This window comes from Aethalodelphis obliquidens, unplaced genomic scaffold (assembly GCF_003676395.1).
Source record: "Aethalodelphis obliquidens isolate GAN/ISIS:26980383/991018 unplaced genomic scaffold, ASM367639v1 scaffold31, whole genome shotgun sequence".
NCBI lineage: Eukaryota > Metazoa > Chordata > Mammalia > Artiodactyla > Delphinidae > Aethalodelphis > Aethalodelphis obliquidens.
The window spans coordinates 11,967,011-11,986,048 of NW_020837975.1; the positions used below are offsets into that span (position 1 = coordinate 11,967,011).

Here is a 19,038-nt window from a genome sequence, read left to right on the forward strand (position 1 = left end):
AGAGACACCTGTTAGGATGTTTCTGTGGGAAGTTTGAGCAGAGCATCTAGACTCAAAGGATGGAGGGAAAGTCACAGCCAGGGGCCCTGCAGGAGGAGGACTCTGAGAGTCTGGGGTGGGAGAGAGGGGAAAGGGCTGGGGGTGGGAGCCTGTCTGAAGGGCAGGAGCAGTGTTCCTCAGGCACCCAGCAAACAGCTCCCCCATGGAGTTACCCCTGGGACCGCCCCTGTGTATCCTGGGGCCACTGAACCCTGGGGCTCCCAGAATCCATGGGAATGCTTGTGGGTTGGGTTTGCAGGGGGAGCTACGCAACTTACATCATATAGAGAATTATTTCACAGGCTGATGAAATCACTGTAATAGATTAAGAATCTGCGATATAAAACTTATTACTTCCTTAAACCTGTCAGTTCAAGAAAAACTGAGTTTTGTTCATAATGTTCTAGAAGCACAGAGCACGAGGAATAAACTCTGGCCTTGAGGAGAGGTGAGGGTCTTGGATGTCAATCTTTTCTCCAAGTCTTCTGAAACATGGGATTCTGTTCACTACTGGCTCTGCCACTTGCAAGCTGTGTGACCTTAGTCAAGTTATTTAGTCTCTCTGAACCTCTTTCTTCTGTAAAATGGGAATGATTACTACACTAGATAGTCCACCCACTGGGTTGTGGGTAGTGAATGAGACACTAGCACGGCCGTAGCTAATACGTCGTAAAATGTCAGAGAAACGTGACCTGGCCATCGTGGCTCCGCAATTTTCTCCGGGATAAGTGCACCCAAGGAAAGAGGTAGGATTTGAGGTGACTAGATTCCTTCTACCAAGAAGACTCTCCAGGCCAGATGTGACTACTCTCACTGCCGATCCCCAGAGCCCTTCTTACACATTTCTCTAGCAACGTTCTCCTCAAAGAAAATCTTTCCCTATGATTTTTTTTCAGACTGAAAGACCGGGAAGGGACTTTTCAGATATTGAGTGCCCATGACGTGCCAAGAACTGTGCTGGGTGTTTAAATATATCACCTCAGACCTTGAGTATTTCTTTGTCTTTTTTTTTTTTAAGGCTTTGCCTTGTGCCATGTGGGATCTTAGTTCCAGGGATGGAACTTAGACCAGGGATGGAACCCACGCCTCCTGCACTGGGAGCGCAGAGTCTCAACCACTGGACCGCGAGGGAAGTCCCAGACCACGCATATTTCCGTTAGGAAATTTTGTGAAAGACTTTGGAAACTGTTCAGTGTTCTCTTGAGCGAAACCTGCCAGATTATCTGATTCTGTTGGGGCCTGTGCATTTCATTGTCTTTGAGCCATTTACAACTGTGCAAATTCTAGAAAACTGATACTAATGAAATGATTCCTGTCCTTGGAGATGCAAATGAAGTGTGTTTGGTGGAGATGCAGCTCATTATTACCCAATGGTTATTGACCGGTTTTGCAGATATTTGTAAATTTATTTCAGTATTCCCGATTGCCCATGTATGTGTGTTCTTTGAATTCTCCCCTCAATGGGTTGTCGTATCTTACTGGTTCCCTCATTAACTAATGAGTTAAATTCTTTGGTGTGTATTCATTTGATGTTCATATGAGTCATGATTTCAACTTAAAAAATTATCTTTTAATACTTTATATCATAAAATTGAGAAAAGCCTTGCCCAAGGTCACAGAGGTGGAAATCTCAGAGCTGGGATCTGACCTTGGGTCTGTCTGGTTCTTTCCACTTTATGGAGTGGCCTCAATATGTCATGTCCCCTTGATTCATATATGTGCCTCTTCTCTCCTGTTTTGTGTGAGTCCTGGAGGATTAAAGGGCCTGGGCCTCACACTCAGGAGTAATTACTTTTGGAGGAGATGAAGGGGCAGGGTCAGACTGGGTTCTGGGCACTACAGTTCATGTAATACACTAGTGGATGAGGGATGGATTCAAGTGGTAGGGTCAGACGCACCCTGGAGAAGGGCCTGGGTGTGAGTATAGAAAGGGATGGGGTAGACAGGAGAAATGTCCCTCCCTCTTTTTACAAAACATCTCCCACCACCTGCCATGTCCAGAATCCTCCTTATAACTATGGTGTGGAGTGAAGATTAGGAAAGTCCCCATCTCCATTCTGAAGGACCTTGGATTTAGTCCCCAAATTTTCCTATGAAATTCTCTGAGTGGAAAAAAATGTCAGTAAACAAAGGATGTTGCGGCCATCAAGCCATCACATTACAGCTGCCCTGTGGTTGAGCCCCGTGGGAACTCAGGACAGAAACAGGATGTCCATATACCTGAGACTAACACAACATTGTAAAGCAACTCTACTCGAATATAAAATAAAATTTTTTTAAAAAACAGACAAAAATAATACATCCATTAGTATCTAAAAATAAAATAAGAAGAACAAAAGAAACAGGATGCCTGCCATCAAGCCATCAGCCACTGCAGCGACTCCTGACGGTGCACCCTGAGAAGACTCAGGATAGGAGAACACAGGGTACTAGACCCAGATAGCTGAGGTGCATGTCAAAGGAATGATTTCAATGAGCCCAGACTCTTGCATCTTCCCATACGTAGAAAAGCACTAAATTCCTTAACTTGAGGTGTCTGGTTTCCTTTAACAGTAACCTTTTGAAATTCTGACTACCTGGTCTTTGTTGCAAAAACTCCTATATATCCCGGCTCCTCCCTTACTTCTTCAGAGCAGTGCCTCAGAGCTATCTGAGAGGATGTCTCCTGGGCTTGAAGTCCTCAGAATGTCCACTGAATAAAACATAATTCTCAACTTTTGGGTTGTGCCATTTTTTCAGTCGACAGGCAATCTCAGAGTCCTTCTCTGAGTCCCACAGCTGCATGCCTGGGTGAGCCCAGATGTTTTGGGTGTGCCTCCTAACTTCTGGTTTCTCCAAAATCAGCTTCTCTCTCACTGATCCACCTCATACAATGTACTACCGAATTAATCCTCCTGAAAGAACACTTCGAATGTGGATGGCCCTCCTGGCTGCTGTCAGAAGCGTTCAGGAAGTATTTGCTGAGGAATGATGAAGGGCAGGTTTCTTCCTTCCCTCATTCTTTCCTTTTTTCTTTTTTCAATAGGTTTATTTTATTTATTTATTTACTTATTTTTTGGCTGCACTGAGTCTTCATTGCTGCATGCGGGCTTTCTCTAGTTGCAGTGAGTGGGTGCGAGGGCTTCTCATTGCGGTGGCTTCACTTGCTACGGAGCACAGGCTCTAGGCATGCAGGCTTCAGTAGTTGTGGCTCACGGGCTTAGTTACTCCGCGGCATGTGGGATCTTCCCGGACCGGGGCTCAAACCCGTGTCCCCTGCATTGGCAGGTGGATTCTTAACCACTGCGCCACCAGGGAAGCCCTCATTCTTTCCTTTTTTCATCTAACTAGTACTTGTATTAAATGCTTACCCCCCACTGGCTAACATTATAAAGCATCACCTGGGGGAATCCTAAGAGTTATAAGAAAGAAACGTTCAGATTCAGAAGGAAAGACCCTCTCAATAAATTGTCATCTAATAATATCATAATCCCTACCCATCGCTGATTTATCAGTCCCCAAGCACCTCTCACCTTCTAAGTACCGAATTTGTCTCGTTTATGGCCTGTCTCCTCAGTAAGAAAGTAAGCCCCAGAAGGGCAGGGATTGGGTTTGCTCTCTTTTTTGTCTTGTTCACTGCCTGGCACATAATGAATAATCCATAAATATTTGTTGAATGAATAAATGTGTGTGTATTAGGGTCACCACATCAGCCAGTGAAGGACATTTAATCGCTTGCATTTTGCAGACTAGGAAACCAGAGTTCAGCCACTGACTTGCCTAAGGGTGACCCAGCTAGAGAATGACAGAGCCCGGATTCTGATTCAGGACTCCTCAGTCACGGCACCTGTACACACCAGTCGGGCAAGAGATGCCCAATAAAGGCACACGGCAGGTCAGGAGGTGAGGGTCACTGAGAGCCACCCTGACCTGGGATGTCAAGGACATGAGTGTGGGAGGAGCAGGCAGGGGCTGTCCCTGGAGAAGACTCTAGAGCCCAGAAGGGAGTAGACAAGCTTAGAACCGGAATCAGTGAAGCAGGTCAGTGCCCAGGCAGAGAGTATGTATGGCGAGAAGCAACAAGATGGGGGATTAGGGGTTGATGTTTCATTCATTCATTCATTCATTCAACGTGTACTGAATACTATATTCTAGACACAACACCAGGCTCTGGGAATTAAAAAATTGATTAAGACACAGCACTTGCTCTCCAGGGACTTTCGGACTAAAGAGGGGGCAACACATATACAAGCAGATGTTGTGGGAAACATTTGTAAGAGGTCGGTGGGGCACAAAGATAGCAGCACTGAATTCATGGGGAAGGAGGGACAGAGGTGGGTTGTGGAGCAGATATGGCATCACTGAAGAGCTCTGCCTTGAGCTGAATTTCGGATGACTGGTTCGTATTTGCCAGAAGTTGGGGCACGTGGAAGAGGACTCCTGGCAGAGGGAACGCATGAATAGCCGTAGAGGCATGAAACAGGCTGTTGAAGGCGCCAACCATTTATGGGAGTTGCTGCCCGGGGTTGGGGAAGATGGACACACAGGCGAGGCCGGAAAGCTGGAGGATGCCAGGTCAGAGTCCTGTGTGCCGGGCTGGGGGACACAGATTTTATTCCATCCATCAGGGGTCGGCAAACTTTATAACAGACACTGGATGGTAAATACTGTATTTGAGGCTTTGAATTCTGCTGTCGTATTACAGAAGCAGCCACAGTGTGTAAATAAACGGGCGTGGCTGTCTTTAACCAAAGCAGGCTGCAGGCTGAGTTTGCCTTCCCGTTACAGATAACGGGCAGCCACACGTAGTGTTTCAGTGACGAGCATCGAAAGAAGATTTGTGAGGCTAGAATGTGCCAGATAAATTGAAACAGGAGACTCGGGGGGAGCCAAGTGAAACAGCCTATCTGTGAATTTATAAGTCTGAGCAGGATGGCGGCCATAGGAAATGAAAAGAGCTTTAAAAACCACTTAGTACAAGTGGAGGGACCTAATAGCTAAACTAATAGAAGAGATGCAGAGGTGGGAAGAGTTAAAAGTGGATCCCAGATCTGAGCATGGATAGGAGGGAAAAAAAGCAGTGGCTTCATGATTTAATTTTAGGCAGTGCTCTGCCACTCTATAACAGAGATGTAGATAAAGATATTCATCAGGAATTGCAAAACAAAGCAGAAAAATTGCTTCCACCTGACTGCAAAGATGGAGAGTCTTTTTAGAAGCAAACATTACCCGCAGGTGGAAGGGAATGGGGGGGTGGGGAGGGGGGAGAGGCGATATCTTCCAAATAAGCTTTTTGCTAACTTGGAGGGAAATGGATACATCTGGAAAATTCAGACCTGTTTGCATAAGTGATGTGAGGCTGTTCAGGCCGTGTTTCACAAACTCCAGGTGTCACATAAGATAATGTTACTAAGATGTTTGGGACTTAGGGAGAGAAACCGTATAAACATGTGGTTTTCCTACAGCTCATAAAAGATGATTGTGTGAAAACCTCAGAAAAATGGAAACTCTGTATAGTATAAATGAATGGTTTTCCCTTCTTCTTTTATGGCTGTGCCTCACTCAAGACTTGAAGATGTGATTAGAAATGGGTGTCTGGGGGCCGGGCCAAAGTACTAGGATTTAGCAAGTGGCCTCTGTTTGTCTCTCGTGTTCTGGTGACTGGCGTGTGGGTAAAATGAAGATGGTGGGGAGGAATGCATGGGTGTGTGTTCACGGGTGCTTCAGGCCAGGCGTGGGAAGAGAAATGAGTGACTGTAAGTAATCAGCCGGGGCACAGGGAGGTGGCTGGTTCACGCAGCCGAGGCTCTGAGCCACAATCCAGGGGAGCTTGACCTCAATGCATCTCTTTGGCATTTTCCATTTTCTCAAGTAAAATGAAATGTGAAATGGGCCTTTTTTTTTTAGCAGCAGCATTTTGTTTTTATTTGCCCACAAGGGGACAGAACAACGGTGTCTTTGAAGAGCTGGCTGTGTGTACAGCCCGGGGCTGCTCTCTGGAGCACAGGCTGTGAGAATTTGAGTGCGTCCAGAATACCAGAAAATGGGACAGAAAGAAAGCAGGGAGGATGGGAGGGAATGACAGGCTGGGGTGGGATGGGGGTGGTGAGGGGGTGGTGGGAGAGAGGAGGATTATAATGGGCCACTTGGAAAGTTTTCCTCATCTCAATGCAAGAGTCCTGCTACCACCAGGAGGAGGCTGGGTAGCACGGAAGGAGACAAGGCCTGGAGAACAGGTCAGGGGTTCAAGTCCTGGGTCTGCCACTTGCTAGAGGCCAGGCCTCAAGCTACTTACTTAATCTCTCAGAACCTCCTTTCCTCATCTGTAAAATGAGCCTGCAAAGATCTCCAGGCTTTATAAAGACTTTGTAACCCACCAAGCCCAGGGCCTGCCATTCAATTCAGACTAGCCTGTATATGGTCATATATGATCATTGCCAAGTCTTGTTGCCAGCAAGAACCGGGGAGTTCTGACTTCACGTGTCAAGTTCAACCCTGGTTTTCCATGAGTGGTTTCGAAAGGGCTCAGAGGTACTTGGGGCCTGGTTGCTGAAACCTTCTTTACTGACAGACTCTGTGCTGTGTTCTGGGGGCTCAGACAAAGCAAGTCACTCGTATTGCCTGCAGGCAGGGAGGTGGCGTGAGAGCCCCCATCACTATAGTTCAAGGCAGATGTGCAGTGCAAGGCAGGCTCCACCGGGGGCAGACGGTGGGGCTTGGGAGCTTCTGCTGCTTATGAGCTGTGTGACTGAGAGCAGATCTTACTACCTCTCAGAGCTGCGTCCTCTGTGTCCACAGGAGGACGCAACAGTGCGTGAAGTCGCCGGGAAGAGTAAATGCCATGTGGAAAAGCATGGAGTGAAGTGCTGATCTGGGTTTGACGGTTATGACGAGCAGGTTTGAGTCGACGAGTTCATTTTCCTTTCCACTCCTCATCTGGCTAATCCCACCGCTGGAGCCCTCTGCTGGGAGGAGAATCGCGCTGAGCTCCAGGAGAGCAGAATTCGGGTCTTATCTCTACGTACCAAGGTCTAGCCCAGGGGTTGGCGGGTGAGGCTTCTTCTGCCACAGTCAGCAGGCGAAAAAGAACGCATTTAATGGACCAGCCAGGGAGAGCGCCCTACATCCCAGTGGCCGGAAACTAGGAAAGGATGGGGAGAAAGAAACCTGCCCTGATCTCTTCCTTTGTGTGTCCAGGACCACTCCCTGCCCCTTTGCACCCAGCTCTGGCCCTGGAGAGGCTGACCTGCTGGGACTACATCAATGGGTGCCTTGCCCTCGGGCTTCTAATTGGGTTCAGCCAGTGGGAAGTACCAGCGGGAGATCAGAAAACAAGGCAGAAAGTGAGGTGAGATATTTATCACCTGGGATCCCTCCTGGCCAGGCCACTTTGGCTGGAGCTGCAGTCTGCTGAAGGCCACAGCCCCTGCTGGTAGCTCTTTCCCTACAGCTACCATCTGGGGCTCTGGTAGTGACTCTGTCCCTTCATCCCGTCAGGCCCAGGGGAGGTAGCAGCTCCCTGCTGTTGCCAGCACCAGGGTGAGCAGTGTCCTTTCATCCTGCCCAGAACTCTGTAAGTCGTCCCTTCGTTAAGAGCCCCTCCACTGACCTCATTGTTAACACCCTGGGACCTTGACTTTTACAAAACTTGTCAGAGAAGTTAGGAAACAATGAAAAGCGATTTGATCCAGAGACAAAGGCGACTGAGAACATAACAAAGAGTTGGTGCACACGGTACCCGGGGAGGAGTAAGGATGTTTCTGAGGGTGGGCAGAAGAGAGCCTGCTCCATCCAGGGTGGCGGGTCTGACGCAACATGAGGCCAAGACCCAAGGAGCAGAGTCCCCAGTGACTCTGCTCCTTCAGGAGCCAGGGGGGCGGGAGAGAAGGTGCTGGTGTAGACAAGGGAGAGAAGAAGAGCTGGGCTTAGGAGGCGAGACTGTCTCCAAAGCCTGAATACAGGGGGTGAAGCCAGACTCGAGGGCCTGCCTCCTTCCATAGCTTCCCCACAGCCAAGTGCCCTGCCGGCCCCTCCTGCTTGAGGACAGTCTGTCCTCTGAAGGACAGACGACCCACATGGAGAGGGTACACACTAGGGAAATAACGGGGAAAGGGCCGAGGTCTTTGGAAGGAGACCTCAGTGTTCTAGGTGAGAGATGCAGGAAACAGACCGGACGGGACGGCAGGTCTTTCCTGGGCCGTTGGCCCGCCAAGGGGTTTGTGGCCACCGTTCAAGGCGTGTGGTCCTAAGAATCGGGCTGCCTGGGATTGTAGGGAAGGTGGGGCTTAGGGACAGGGTGGGACCCAGAACTCCACCGCTCTGTTTTCAGCTGAGTCAACAGAGGGGTTCAGTTTCCGCAAAGAAGCTTGGCTGTTTTACTGGAGACAAAATGTCTGCTTAATTGTCTCCACACCAGCCATGTCTTTAGACCCCCTTGTCACCCAACACAGGGGACCCATGCTTGCCTTTCATAAGACTGAGCATGCCTGTATGTGTTCAGAGTCTGTCTCCTCAGCTAGACTACGGGCCCTCCTCAGGGGTCCTGACTGTCTGGCCTCAGGGCTGAATCCTCCACAGCCAGCATCCTGCCCTGACCTCAGGAAGCCCCAGTCTGAGGGGAGAGACAGCCTTTTCCCCCAGGGATCCCCTGTCTGCCCTGTCTGATTAGGGAGATGGGATTTGCACCCCTGGTTTCATAAAAGCTGACCCTAGAGGCAAAGTGCAAAAGTGCTGAGAAAGGGATTCACCGACGGCGCAGGTCTATGATGTGTGCACTGCAGAGTCAAAGGCTGCAGGGAGCCACCTGGGGTGACAGAGGGGCCAGTCCCTGCTCTCAGGGAGCCCTGCCAAAGCCTGGTACCTGTCAGCCTGAGCTGCTAGCAGATGTTCTGCTCACAGGCTGACCACACTGCGTATGGTCAATTTGCAATATGGACTTTTGGGATATTGCCAACTGTGTCTAATCCTCTATTTGTCATGCTCAAGCTGTAAAAAAAAACAAGCCGAGAGCTAAAGGTCGGGTGACGACAGCCCAGCTGGCCCTGGAGGGATGGGGGGAGTGGGAGAGGGATTGGCCCTTAATGTGACAGGGAAGAAAGGGACCAGCATGCTGAGGGTACAGGTCAGGGACTGCTGAAGTGGGCAGTCCCATTTCTGCAGGCTGCTGGACATGGCTGTGGGCGGGAGCTCTTTGGTGGCCGTGTGACGGGAGTTCTGGTCTATAGAAGGGCATGGGGGAGGGTGGGGGAGAGATCTGCCATCTGGCGTTTGGAGTCCAAGGACCACATAAATCCATACCTGTATTCCCAATCCCAGGTATAAATACTGGGGTGGCCAAAAAGTTCGTTCGGGTTTTCCATCTGATGTCATGAAAACCCCGAACGAACTTTTCGGCCAGCCCAATACATCCATGCATTTCCCGGAGCAGCACCTTCCTTTTGTCACATAGGGCAAAGGCTGACACCAGGCTTGGGGGCAAGAACCTGACACAACCCTCCTGGTGCGTGCATTGCCAAGCTGGTGGAAGGTGCTGGGGATCTGGGGAGAGCTCCTGTGGGGGAGAGTGGAAAAGGGGAGAATGATTTCCTGAGCTCCCAGATTGGGCCCAGGAGGCGGTCTCTCCGGGAGTTGCAGGGACCGTGCCCCAGCCCCTGCCACAACGTCAGGGTTGGTGGGGAGATCCCGGAAAGCGTGGAGGCTGAGGGCTCCATCACAGTTCTCTCACGAGTTCCTTAAGGTCAAGTGGTCTTAGAACCTGTCGACCACTGAGATGATTCAGTTCGTACCCTTCTCTGGGTGCAGATGGGGAAACTGAGGTCCAGACAGGCCCACTGGCTTCTCCGAGATCATGCAGCCCATTAGCGGCCAAACAGGAGAGAGGGCTCCCATGCTTCGTCTGGTCCTCCGCCTGTCACAGACGTCACCTCCCTGGGCCTCCTAGGCCTCCCTAGGGGCAGGGGGTCCCGTGCAGCAAGCCCTGAGGTGGCGGTTAGCAGGCAGGAGCTTTATCAGGGCCGCTGGGGAGGGGACAGGGCAGAAGCAGGAGCGGGAAGTGGGAGAAGTCGGGCTGTCGTGCCGCCTTCACGGGAGCCTTAGTCAACCCCGTGGGGGGATGAAGATGGGGCTGCTCTGGGAGGCTGTGACCTCGGAAGCTCTCTACAGCTACGGCAAACCCTCAAGAGGCCGGCGGGTGGGAAAACAGGCTTCCTTCCTGATGGGGACCCAGAGGGCTCATCACAGAACCACCACCTTGGTAAAGAGGGAAGCGTACCACCTGCCTCGTATACCTCCACAGGTGCTATGAGCCTTAAATCCAGTATCATACACACATGCCCTCTGCAATAGAGAGTAGACGTGTGAGTGAGGAGGTCTATAGCTGGCCTGCTGTGGGCAGCTCTGGTTCGGGTGTTAACAAAACAGGAACACGTGAGAGGAGCTACGTCTGCTGCGCACGTCTGAGGGGACCTCGGAAGGGAGGCAGGTGGCCTGCAGGCCCCATGTTTCTCCCGCGTACCACTGTGTGTCCCCTGGTAGAACACCTCTTGGCATTTGAGTCTCTAAGCCAGCAGGGCCCTGCACCCTACGAAAGGAAGAAGACATTTGGGGGCGGGGTCCCTGGGCCTGCTAGCGAGGGCGCCCACCTCCTCCCTTCCCTTCCTTGGCTTCCCAGACCCATGTAGTCTGGCAGTGGGAGAAGCAGCGCCATAGACTTTGGCGTGAGGTTCTACAACATTTGCATAATAAACCACCGCCCACTTGATCAGTGAGTGGAGATGGAAAGACACTGAGCTTTGGACATGCCTTTAATCTGCTGCCAGCCATGACCAACTGTGTGGCCCAGGGCAACTTCAGTTTCCATGCGGGAAAAATGAGAATAATCATAGAGAAGATGAAATGACCTGACATATAAAATGCATATTATACTGTGCTAGGTCTGTGGAACATTCTAGATCCCTTCCTTCCATCTTTGCTCCTGTCTTTTGGGGAGATCATAGGGACAACCACACAGAGAATAGGACTGGGGGAGCCATCTCCCCTTCTTCTAATGCTTCCTTTTGTTTTTTTAAATCTTGGCCGCACAGACTGTGAGACCTCAGTTCCCAGACCAGGGATCAAACCCGGGCCCTCCGCAGTGAGAGCGCAGAGTCCTAACCACCAGACCACCAGGGAATTCCCTTCTAATGCTTCTTAAGGAGAGAGGAACCAGCTCCCCCCAAACCTGTCACCCTCCCATCGTGTCAGATCCTCTGAAGACAAAGCCTGTGGATTCAGAACTTTCTTCCTCCCAAAGTTCCTAGCCCGTCACTAGGCACTTTACAGTGGTGGAAAACCCATCCACAGGAGAGGAAAGGGTGCTTCACTACTGTCCATGCCTTTGGGGAAGGCTCTGAGGTAGCAGCTGGGCTGCGTGAAATGAATGATTCACTCGAGAGGAAATACGATTTTCTCTGGTCTGTGGAGCTCGTCACGTTAGGGCTGGCTGATTGAAACCTTGATAGATTAAATAAACAGAGAGGAGCTTCGAGATTGAATCTGTGTTCTTCCTTAAGAACCCCGGTGCCCTCCTGGAACTCCCAGCCCAACCCTATTCCCCAGCTCCTAGAATGTTCACCCTCTTGTCAAAGGCTCTGCAGTTGGGGAGGTTCAGGACCCAGGTTCAGCAGAGACCGCTAAAGCCGGATGCTACTTCTTCTGATAGATTCCCAGACTGCCAGCAGCCCCTGTGACACAGTCTTTAAGCAGGATGGAAAACGTGGACCTTATTAAGGACTGGTTCAGGGTGGCTCACAGCCAGACAGGAAATTCGAACTGAACACTGTTGGGGAAAACCTATTACTTTGTTGCTTGGGGCAGTAGGGGAGTGGCCATTTCAGACCACACGGGGCAGAGGTAGGGAGAGGGTGGGTGAGGGCAGGCGTGCGGGAAGCTACTCATTGATTTCCCTCTCTTAACAGAGGGATGGGGGCCTGGTCCCAGCTGACTGACAACCCAGCTCCCACCTCACCTCCCGGGGTGTGATTCTTAGCCCGTGCTGTGAAGGCATGGAGGACACGGCAGATGTGTATTTAGGTACAGAGAGAGAGCTGAGCAAGGCCAGCTATGAAGGGGACCCTGGGGTAGGATGGCCAAGGAGAGGACACACACAGCCATCTCAAATGCACATGAGAAGAACAGCCCAATATTTTAAAGAGAAAAAATTAAATTAGAGCAAGTTAATACAAAACAAAAACACTAACGCAGGGCTTCCCTGGTGGCGCAGTGGTTGAGAGTCCGCCTGCCGATGCAGGGGACGCGGGCTCGTGCCCTGGTCTGGGAAGATCCCACATGCCGCGGAGCGGCTGGGCCCGTGAGCCATGGCCGCTGAGCCTGCGCGTCCGGAACCTGTGCTCCCCTAACGCAGACAAATGCCTAATATTCCTACATTAGGAGCAAGGATGTGGTATGTGTGCAGGATGGGGGAGGATGACGCTCATACCTGGTGACGGAAACTCTAACAGCAGTCTGAGCCCCACAGAACCTAATTGATATTTTAGTGTCAGTAAGGTCCTTTGAGATGACATTTAAGTACCAGCTGGAATACTGCTTCCTTACCAACCCTCACAGGGTGGTTTTTCCCCACCTGGAAATTCTCTACCTCCCAGTTACGCTCATTAAAAAAACAGCTGTTTGTTTTTATGCCATGTAAATGTCGTTTGCTTGAGAACTGTTTTTTCCTGGTTCCCTCCCTAGACTGCAAGCTCCTGAGAGCAGGGATCAGGCTTTATCTAGCTCCTTCTCCTCACACTGCTTCCAGGCAGAGTCCACAGACAGAAGCGACCACAGAACATGAAATGTACCAAGCATGTAATACTCTAGAAGGCCTGTAGAGGGCGAGATGCTGGTGTCCCTCTATCCGCCAGAGGCTGCAGGTGTCTGTCAAATCAGGAGAATTGAATTGTCTACTGAACGGAGAATCGGCTCCAGTTCAGGAGAATTGCTCAAGGCCAAAGGGAGCCTCCACTGGGAGGGTGACCTGGAAGGATGACTAAGAGGAAGGGCCTTGGCCGGAGGAGGCAGTGTCCCCATCCCCTCCCCAGACCTCAGCTGATGTCCAACTGCGCAGGAGACACAAAAGGCTGACCTCCTGGCCTCAAGGTGGGACCAACTCTGTGGTGCAGTTTAAGCTCCAGAGCTCCTGCTGGGATCAGGCTGATACGAGTCACTACCTGAGAACACCGCCTTACTTAGCTTTCTATCTCCTGTCCTCTCCCACTTCCCCCATTCCTCTCCTCCTGAGAGCACTGCCCCAGTAAGTCACGAACAAGAATCCCCACCTCAGGCTCTGCTGCTCAGGAGCTGACTCGTGTGCATGGGTACCCCGTAAAAAGCTGACCCGATGGGGAGCCCTCAGATAAGGATTTGAGGGCAAGTGGCTTATTGGAAAGCGATCCCAGGAAGATCCACAAGGAGTGGGGCAGTGAGGCAGGGAAGGGAGAAAGCCAGGAAAGAGCTCACGGATGAGGGACTCACCCCTGTGGGCAACTGGCACTCAATCCTGCTGGGGACCCTCAGAGACACCATGAGGAATACGCCTAAGAATTGTCCACTTGGAGGGGCAAGAGGTGCATTCTTGGTTGAGGGTCACTCCTGGGACAGTACGTCCTAACACTTCCCACCTGCCTGCTCCAGCGATGGGGGAAGCGCTCCAGGGCAGAGAGATGCAGGAAGCCATGCGTGGCCACGCCAAGAGTTGCAGGTGACTTAGTGGGAAGGCCAAGAGGATATGGTGGATGCCACCAACAGCACATGAAAACCAAAACTAAACCACAAACCACAAAAAAACAGGTTACGTGGCCACCTGGGTATTTCCAGGCACATCGCAGTTAACACGGCCCCAAAGTGGACTCACAATTTCCTCCCCATCCCCCAACCCCCAAAGCTACTTCTCCTGCTTCATCACCTTTTGCAGAACCATCCAACCAGTTGAACCAAGCCATTGGTCAACCTGCTAACGGATCTCTCATTCCCCCAGATCACGAGGCGCCCTGAGTCCTTCATCCAACACTCTTAGCTTTGCGCCTGGGGAGGCCCACCATCCTCCATGTCTGCTTGGCTATGGTCTGTCATCCTCCAGAGCCTCCCTGCTGTTTATTGTAGTTTGTTTTGTTTTGTTTCCAGGAAGGCACCCCCCCCACCCCGCCTTTCTTGACAAGACAGATATTTGATGATCAGATAACCTGGCCTGGTAGCTCCTCACCAGGCCCTTCACTGAGAGGAAGGACAGTGACAGAGACCCATCTTTCAGTCTGAATTCTTGAATCTTCACCTGGAGGAAACACCTCTTGGAGAAACAAGATCCCCTCGCTCAGTGATGCTGAGGGTTTTGTTTGGCGTATCACCCTTCCCCTCTTTCTGAGGCTCCCTAGGAGACATTTCTCTATTTTCAGAACCAACACTCCCTGTGTTCCTCCCAGGCAGCTGGGGCGCTTTTATATGATGGGCTCTGTGAATCAAGTGATGGACTGAGCCTCCCTTTCCACTGATTTTAGAAAATCAGCCTAATCGTGTCTCACCCCAGGCAAACATAAGGACCCAAATGCCCCAAAGTGAACTTCCTTCATGACCTCATTTTATCTTTCCTATTTTGTTTTCCTATTTGTCCTGCTTTCTTCTACATTTATTTTTGATTTTGTTAATGCATTCATCTAAGCTACCTTAAATCCTTTCAAGACAAGGCAGATTACAAATACATACAAACATACACAGCACGCAAACATATCTACCTCTTATTATTGTCAATAATATCATCTCTTCCCACCCTGAGACCACCCCAAACTGGTACTCATGCATTGCTGTTACACAAATAGTCTCCCTACTTGTAAAATCTTCTGCTTCTGGGTCTGATCCCCAGGCCATCCTCTATGGAGCTGCCAAGTTAATCTTTCTAACATGCAAATTTCATAGGGTCACTCTTCTGCTCAAAATTCTTCAGCAGTTCCCTCAACATCTCCAAGATAAATCTAGCTTTTCCCCTCCAAAGACGTGACCCCTGACTGTTCAGCCTTTCACATTCCTCCCTCCCCCTATAACCCCCAATACACCCCATTTGACATTCCAGAAATCATGAAAGCACCAGACTGTCTTCCCTGTCCACCTGCCGTACTCCTATTCACCCTTTGAGGCTCAGCACGAAATCACCTCCTCTGTGAAGCCTTTCCTGATTCCCCAGTCAGACTGTGAGATGCTCCAGCTATACGACTAATAGAATGTAAGAGCTTTGGCCACAACGTCAGACAAAATGTGAGGAAATTCAGGACCCTACAGACTTGCACTGTGTGTCTTCCAAGCTAGAGCAGAAGACACTAAAATGTCTTAAGAGAGAGAAAAATATGGAAAGTCCAGGCAGGCAGGGAAGGAAGCTGGGTGGGTAAAGGAAGGTATCTGCCCTTTCCCTCGACTCTTCCCAGAAGGTATAATTAGTTAAGGGTGTGATTTGAGCACGGGAACAAGGATTGTAGAAACCCAACTAAAAAAGGACACCCCTCCCTCATTGTCATAGCAGTTGTAACAAGGACCAAACATGTCCATATGGTCGGTTGCATACTGCCTCAGTCTCCTTCTCCACTCAGGAAGCAAGTGCAGTCTACGTGAGATAGTTCCAGTGTAATGGACCTCAGTTATTGACCTAGTAACTTCCACTCTCTTTAGGTAGTAAATCTGCTTGCCTTGCAACAGTGATCCTTAAATGCAGGCCCCTGAGCCAGCAGCACCAGAATCACCCAAACTTGTGAGAAATGCAGATTCTCAGGCCCCAACCCAGACCCATGGTTCAGAACCTCCCGGGCAGGGCCCAGCAACCCAAGTGCTCACAATTTCTGCAGGAGACTCCTACCCTTAGAACTCCCCGGGGGGGCTTAAAAACGATGTTGATCCCCAGGGTTGAGCCCCACTGCCTAGTGGATGTCTTTTCAACCCCGAGTGGTTTTAGAAGAGATGGTAACACAAAGCAAATCCATGGCACTCATGCTTTTGGATTAGTTAAGGAATATGTTTGACAAACAGGGATAATGTGTGAATTTGTTATTTGATGGGTTTTTATTGAAAATATGATCGCTTAAGGAATCTCGGAAATTGGTGTTAAAATTCCAATTTAATTTTTTTAAATTAATTAATTTATTTTTGGCTGCGTTGGGTCTTCGTTGCTGCACGTGGGCTTTCTCTAGTTGCAGCGAGCGGGGGCTACTCTTCGTTGCAGTGCGCGGGCTTCTCATTGCGGTGGCTTCTCTTGTTGCGGAGCATGGGCTCTAGGTGTGCGGGCTTCAGTAGTTGTGGCACACGTGGGCTCAGTAGTTGTGGCTCACGGGCTCTAGAGCGGGGGCTCAGTAGTTATGGCGCACGGGCCTAGTTGCTCCGCGGCATGTGGGATCTTCCCGGACCAGGGCTCGAACCTGGGACCCTTGCACTGGCAGGCGGATTCTCATCCACTGCGCCACCAGGGAAGCCCCTAATTTAACTTTTTAAAAATTGCTTATTATGCAGAGTTTCAAACAAATACAAGTGTTTACGGTATAGTCCTGTGAGCCCCCATGAACCCAACCCCAGCTCCAACAACTTCCAACTCATGACAAACTTTCCCTTCCATAGCCGCTTCCCTGGGAACAAATCCCAGATGTCATATAGCACCTTATGTATATAGAAAGTGACAATGATTCCTTAATAAGAGCAAGTATTTCGTCAATGTTCAACTTTCCTGTCTCATGAATGCCATAAAATTTTTTGTTAAGATTTTTTTTAAACCAAGAAGCAAATAAGGTCCACACATAATGTTTACTTCTTTCTTCAGTTTTTTAATTCACCACTTCATATTTTGAAAAAATTCCCTTGCAATGGATTTGTTAAAGAAAACAAAACTAATAATTGATTTAAAAGGCCTGTGATTTTTAACATTGAAGTTTTAAAATCATTTGAGTAAGTTTAGTGAAAATGTCACTATTAGCCTGATACTTGTAAGTTAATCAATTTACTACAGTTATTGAAACACTTGAGAACCTTTTCTTGTTAGTCCTAAGTTTCCCCTCTTAGGCATTTGATGGTCTTAAAGAGAAAAAGATATATTAAATATATGAATGTAGTTTAAAATATTTAGTAAATTAGCTAAGTGTATAAACTGGGTTCTTCTGAGAGAAATGTGTTCAACTTGAATTTATGGAACATTATTCAAAAGTCTCATGAAAGTGATTATTTCATTTTGACTTAATTTACCAGATTTGTAAATAGAACAAGCATTGTAGTTGAGTGTAGACTTAGGAAAAACAAATTTCAAAATATTTTGTTTTAAAAACCAATTTAAAACCCATGTAATTGTAAATAACCCTTTCTGCACACTTACAAACCCATGCTGACATTTTCAGTCCACTTCAATTACAGCAATTACTGTATTACATGACCGTGGCTGTGTCCTGCCCTGTCTGCCTGCTGCCCTGTGAAGTCTGAGCTCTTTGCAACCAGAGGCTCTTTGATCCGGTGATTTCAGGCCCTGGGACCGGCCTATGACGGGCTCTGGGAAGCCCGTTTGCCTTCACTGTTGTCCCAGCTGCTGGGGCGCTGGCTGGCAGACCGTTCCTTTCCTTTGGGGACTCCTGCAGCTGCCAGCCACTTGCCCAAGGTCACGGCCCCCAGGGCAGCCCCTCTCCAGTGCCTGATGCCTGGGGGTGGGGGTGGAGCAAGGCTATAACTCTGAGGCACCAGAACTCCCAGCCGTGGGCCAGGCTGCAGGTTGCCCTCGGCTGGCATCCCAGCTCAGCGCCTCCCTCCCTGCCCAGGTGCTGACTCCCAGGGCCTTCTTAACAAACATCCTGCAAGCTGTTCTCCCCTTCAGAGCCTGCTTTCTGGGACGCCAACCTACAACCTGACCCACAGAGAGGAAAAGCAGGAGAGAATTACTCCCAGATCAAAAAGGAAGCGCTGATAAAAGTGTAAGATTCAGGAGCCGCCCAACACGGATGCTAACCGACTCCAGCAAGTTCCGGTCAGATCTTCTCCACCCAAGGTCACCACCGCCGCATGCCCTGGCCAGGCATCGCGGTCCACGGCCAGAGTCTGGGGGCCAGCACTCCTGGGGGCCAGGAGGGAAGGCAGGCTCTGTGGCTCTGGGAAGCTTCATCTTGCATTGACTTTCTCTTTCTTTCCTTCCCATCACTTCAGCCAAAAGTCCAACTTCCCCAGCCTCTGTATTATCTGGTTTCAACACATGAAGGACCAGCTCTCAACATGGAAGGTGCATGTCTTTAAGGTCTGATTTAGTCTAGGTCTAGTGAATTTGAGTGACGCCCTCACTAGCTCTGGGCCTCAGGGTCCATTCTCCAGGCTCTTTGTGGCATCAGTTTGAGGCGTACTCCACGGCTCATGTTTGCCACCTCCCCAGCTCCCCTACGCCTGGCCTCCTCTCTGCCTCACTGTGACAAGAAAAGAGGCTGCTGACAAAAAATCAAAAACAAAAAAAAAACACCTTTTGATTTCTGTCAAAAGAAACTGACAACAGAGTTGCTGTCTGGGCATTCTACAGTGTGGTCACCCCGCTCACACCCAGAGTCTGGACATTTAGATAGGGACGTGAGTTTAGGATGCCTGCCGGAAGTTCCCACTTCACTTTTCCAGGGGCAACTTTCAAAATAACCACTTAGTGTTCAGCCCTTGAAAAGTTAGTGACCCCAGCCCTAACCACCTTGTAAGTAGTAGGTATTTGCTACCCTGCTCTGTCTGCTGTTTGCTCGTGACCTGGGACAGAGGACTGCCCTTCCCCTGGGTCACAGTGTCCCCTTGCTTCTGGGATCTGCAAGTAATAAATCTTGTGACCCGACTTCCTTTGGGTGGGTGTATTTAAACTGTAACTTCAATCAAGACAACCCTGGGGTTTTTCACTTCCCCAGGTGGGAGCCGCGATGCTGAGCGAGCTCCACGCATCCTTCGAGTGGGTGGCTGTGTCCCCTCACTCAGCGGGTCGTAATCTGCTTGTTCTTAACTCAGAACACCAGCTCTGGC

General features: G+C 49.9%; 1 long non-coding RNA gene across 1 annotated transcript; it reads right to left on the reverse strand.

Annotated features, from left to right (window-relative positions):
• Positions 1-2,501: 2,501 nt before the first annotated feature.
• LOC113630884 (uncharacterized) lies at positions 2,502-18,915 on the reverse strand. Its single transcript, XR_003437127.1, has 3 exons — positions 18,904-18,915; positions 15,856-15,862; positions 2,502-2,607 (listed from the first exon to the last, which is right to left on the reverse strand). It is a non-coding gene; the product is annotated as an uncharacterized LOC113630884 (long non-coding RNA).
• Between the last annotated feature and the right edge of the window lie 123 nt (positions 18,916-19,038).